The 4,724-nt window shown below is 46.3% G+C and overlaps 1 non-coding gene across 1 annotated transcript; it reads left to right on the top strand.

Moving 5' to 3' along the window:
• Positions 1-1,402: 1,402 nt before the first annotated feature.
• On the top strand, positions 1,403-1,475 carry trnak-cuu (transfer RNA lysine (anticodon CUU)). Its single transcript has one exon. It is a non-coding gene; the product is annotated as a tRNA-Lys (tRNA).
• The last annotated feature ends 3,249 nt before the right edge of the window (positions 1,476-4,724 follow it).

Below are 4,724 nucleotides of genomic sequence, written 5' to 3'. Positions count from 1 at the left end.
AATTCGGTACAATACGGGATATCTTGTAGTACATTCAACAAATTACATCACACGTGTCACTGTACAGTACATGGAATGGGTAACGGTACATTTACACTTTTTTTCAACGTGCATCACGAAACAGACCTTACATTGTACATGGCACTACAGATGTGTTTACAGATCATGGTGCTCCATGTACACAATAAAGAAGTTACAAGTACGGCCCGAGGGGAGTTTTATATTGATTCCTGCCCCGGGGTTTACCGTGTCAGAAGGGCTTTAAACTGTGGCCCTTCCCCACCCTGCCTTTTCGGCAACTGCACCACTTTTAAGTGCGTCTCTCAGCACGTAATCCTGGATATTGCATTGCGCCAGTCTGCAACACGCAGAGGTGGACATCTCCTTGCTCTGGAAGACCAGCAAGTTTCGGCAAGACCAAAGAGCATCTTTGACTGAGTTGATGGCCCTCCAGCAGCAGATGATGTCTGTCTCGGTGTGTGTCCCGAGGAACAGCTCGTAGAGCACAGAGTCCTGTGTTACGGAGCTGTTTCTCACGGCTGCGACCCGGGTTCGATTCCCCGTCAGGGAAATTGTACTTTTAATTCAAAACCTTATAAAAAAAATAGTTCATCTCTTTTACACATCTTTATGCATCTACTGTGTAAAAAAAATAGAAGCATTGATTTAAACATCATTTATTAATTCATAAAATTCTATTGTCATATGATATATTTTGGTCTGAGCATATGAGGAATTTTTCTCCCGATCACATTGGGTTTTATTCTGGTAATCTGGTGCTGAAAGTGGAGATGTTTCCGCAGCGTCGCGGTTAACACGTTCGCCTCACACGCAAATCATCGACACCATCAGAGGCAGTCCCTCGGGATCGAGGAGGACTTGCTTCCACTCCCAAAGTGAATCCTTTGATGGCTGAACAGTCCGATATGAGAGCCACAGATCCTGTTACAGGTGGGACAGACATACGTCGAGGGAAGAGGTCGTTGGGACTGGTGTGCCGCGTGCTCCTTCCGCTGCCTGCGCTTGGTCTCGTCATTATCGTTGCATCGAGCCTCAAAGAGCTCAACGCCCTCCCGGATGGACTTTCTCCAGCTCGGGCTGTCTGCGGCCAGGGTCTCCCAGGTGTCAGTGGTGATGTTGCACTTTACCAGGGAGGCTTTGAGGGTGTCCTTGTAACTTTTCCGCTGTCCTCCTTTGGCTCGTTCACCCTGAAGTAGCTCCGCATAAAGACGTAAACATAAACACATACGGATTAGGGGCCGGAGTTTGCCATTCGGCCCCTCGAGCCTGGTCCACCATTGAAGAAGACCCTGACAGTTCTTCAACAGCAAGTTTTAACATCTGGGGCAGAGCCAACAGGCGCCTGGCTGCAATGAGTGATAAAAACGTGTGTTGGTCAGAAACCTGGCTAGCTCAGTCGGAAGAGCATGAGACTCTTAATCTCAGGGTCGTGGGTTCGAGCCCCACGTTGGGCGATTTCTTTTCATTTCATGTTGCTTTCATGGAAAACCTCTGACCGAAACGGCACAAAACAAAAATGTTCCTTTCAAAGTCATTGAACTCCGATATTTCCACGCCCCGCGAATCTCCTGAATCAGATGCTTCTAGTTTTGCTGACTCAATCCATGTCCCTTTGCAATGTTGTGCTCGCACCCACACTTTGAAATGTGCCAATAACTTATCGAATCATGGAATGGTTACAGCACGGAAGGCCATTCGGCCCAACGAGCCCGTGCCGACTCTCAGCGAGTTCCACTCCCCCACACTTTCCCCGTAGCCCTGCAATTGTTTTTCCTTCAGAAACTTATCCAACTCCCGTCTGAAAGATAAGATTGAATTTGCCTCCACCGGCCTTTCAAGACGTGCATCCCAGATCCCAACCACTCGGTGCTAAATGGCCATCTCCTGTTCCTATGGGTGAAGTCTGGGAAACACGAGATCAATTCCTGCCACACTCACAGCCTTCTTAAATATAGCACCTTCATTCTATTCTCGTAAAACCAGCTCCTGACGTTTCGGCCAGCTGTGTCGGTTAAAGCTCTGGTTATATTCCTAAGATTACTTTGCCCACAGTGATTCTGTAGTGTAGCGGTTGTCAGTTTTGCCTCCCACCCGAAAGGTACCCCGTTCGAGCACGGGTGGAAACATTATTTTGGAGACTATTTTTGCTGTGAAATAAATTGAACAAAATTCGCCCCCGGTTCCTTTTCGCATGAGCACTGAACATTTTAAACCAGTCTCCAACATACAGAGTAAGTAAAGTCAGTAAGGGGAGAAAACTTCATCAATGATTCAAAATCCTCAAATAGTTAAAGTTCAGTTATTGAAGTTTCCACTGTCCCTCAGTAGCAATTCTACAAAACAACGCTGTCGGTTAATGAATGGGGAATAAAACAAATAATCTTCACCCATCCCCATCCCCCGACACACAGTTTAATTTGTTGCATGTCATTATTTTAAAGATTTTGAATGAAAGATTTACTTTCTGCATCCGGGCTCCCTCTGTGACAACCGCATCACTAAACGAGCAGGAAACACATTAAAGAGTTTACCACAATTGCTGACATTTCTTAGCTTTTTTCTTGTGTTTTTTCAGCTCTTCGTCCTTTTCAGCTCCTGACTGCGGATATTGCTGTGATTAAACCTGAACACAATGCAATGTCTGTCTCACTGTTTCCCCGGTGTCAGGCAGAGACACACCTGCTGCCCTCATTTATTTCATGTGACAGGACACAAAAGTTCAAAATCAACCTGCAAGTGGCCACACACAGCATTGAATAATCAGGATGGCCGAGCGGTCTAAGGTTCTCTGCTCAGGTCATTGTCTCCTCTGAAGATGTGGGTTCATGTCCCCTTTCTGATATATTTTTTGAACCAAAAACGAATGTGCGATAAAATGGAACAAGAGCAGTCCGGTGTGCATTGTCACATGATGCAAGCTACCTCGGACCCGGACCAAAGCCCCATGCACCGAGCACATGCTCAGGAAAACCACGGGGGAGAGAATATCCCGGTCATTGGTCCTTCCAGTAACACTGAACAAGTGTCCGGTCTGAAACATTCCAGAGTAATAACTTGCAACTGGAGTATCTAACAGTCAGGATGGCCAACCGGTCTAAGGTGCTGTGTTCAGTTCACAGTCTCTTCTGGTGGTGTGGGTTCAAATCCAGCTCCTGACATTCAGTGTTTTTAATTACAAACTCATTTGTTTGGACACCACTCTCAAGTGCTTTGGGAGATCCATCGAACTTAATAAAATGACCCCACTTCAATGACAAACAACGATATCAAAGTTGCTTCTCAAACCGGGAATCGATCCTGGGTTGCTGTCGCGAAAGAATGGTTTTGTGAAACATTGAAATGTGCCCTTTTAATATCTCGCACTGCTAATTTAAAAACACGGTTATAATTTGTTTCAGTGCAAAAGAAGGCAGGCTCGAAGGGACAAATGGCCGACTCCTGTGCCTGGTTCTTGTGTTCCTATACAGAACAAATGATCAAATGAACAACTCTCCCTCAGTTCGCATTTCTTTCATTGTGCAAAAGAAGATTGTGGGTTCATTAATGATGTTTTCCTGTGAAAGCACCATAAAAGTTGAAGGAAAATAATTCACCCAACATGGGGCTCGATCCCACGACCCGGAGATTAAAAGTCTAATACTGTGCCGACTGAATGAGCCGGGCCTGCTAAAGTTGCATCTTCCGGTGGCTGATTGCTGCCAGGCGCCTGTTGGCATCGCCCCGTGGGTTTATCTCGAGCTTCATACCACGAAACTGGTTCTCCTGAATTTCAAGGCTTGTAAGGAGATCAATCATCAAAAGCCGTGTCATTAACCACAGCTGGGCCGTCAATTTTCTGATCGCAAAGTTCTTTCAGTCCTTGTCAATATCTCTTGTCTATTTGCCGGTGTTTCCCGATTCTGTCAGTCTCTCTGGCTCTCTTTAGTTATGTGTGGTCACCTGCAGGTTGATTCTCGATGAATGCCTGTTTTTGTGTCTTCAACAACAACAGAAAATGTTTCTTATATATTTCTTACGTTCTCTCCAATGCCTTGATATCCTTCCTAAATTGTGGTGCTCAGAACTGTAAACAGTTCTCCAACTGAGACCGAAACCGGGATTGAAAAGGTATGGTATAACTTCCTCGCTGGTGTCCTCCATTTCACAACATATAAAGCCAAGGGCCCTGTATTGTTTTTAAACAACTTAGCAACTTATCTACCCAGCTTCAAAGATTTATGTGTGTAAATCACTCAATCCTTCGACTATCCTTTGAACATAATACCATTTAGTTTATGTTTTCTCATATCACCTCCCTTTGTTTCCCAGACCTTACACACAGGTACAGGAGGAGGCCCATTAAGCCCCTTGAGCCTGTTACACAGGAACAGGAGGAGGTCCATTCAGCCCCTTGAGCCTGTTACACAGGAACAGGAGAAGGCCCATTCAGCCCCTCGACCCTGTTGCACAGGAACAGGAGGAGGCTCATTCAGCACCTCGAGCCTGTTACACAGGAACAGGAGGAGGCCATTCAGCCCCACGAGCCTGTTACACAGGAACAGGAGGACGCCCATTAAGCCCCTTCAGCCTGTTAGACAGGAACAGGAGAAGGCCCATTCAGCCCCTCGACCCTGTTGCACAGGAACAGGAGGAGGCTCATTCAGCACCTCGAGCCTGTTACACAGGAACAGGAGGAGGCCATTCAGCCCCACGAGCCTGTTACA

Source organism: Pristiophorus japonicus, unplaced genomic scaffold, assembly GCF_044704955.1.
Source record: "Pristiophorus japonicus isolate sPriJap1 unplaced genomic scaffold, sPriJap1.hap1 HAP1_SCAFFOLD_33, whole genome shotgun sequence".
In the NCBI taxonomy this organism is placed as follows: Eukaryota; Metazoa; Chordata; class Chondrichthyes; family Pristiophoridae; genus Pristiophorus; species Pristiophorus japonicus.
Note: the sequence above shows the minus strand (reverse complement) of the source record. Positions and strands in the feature narration are given on the sequence as shown.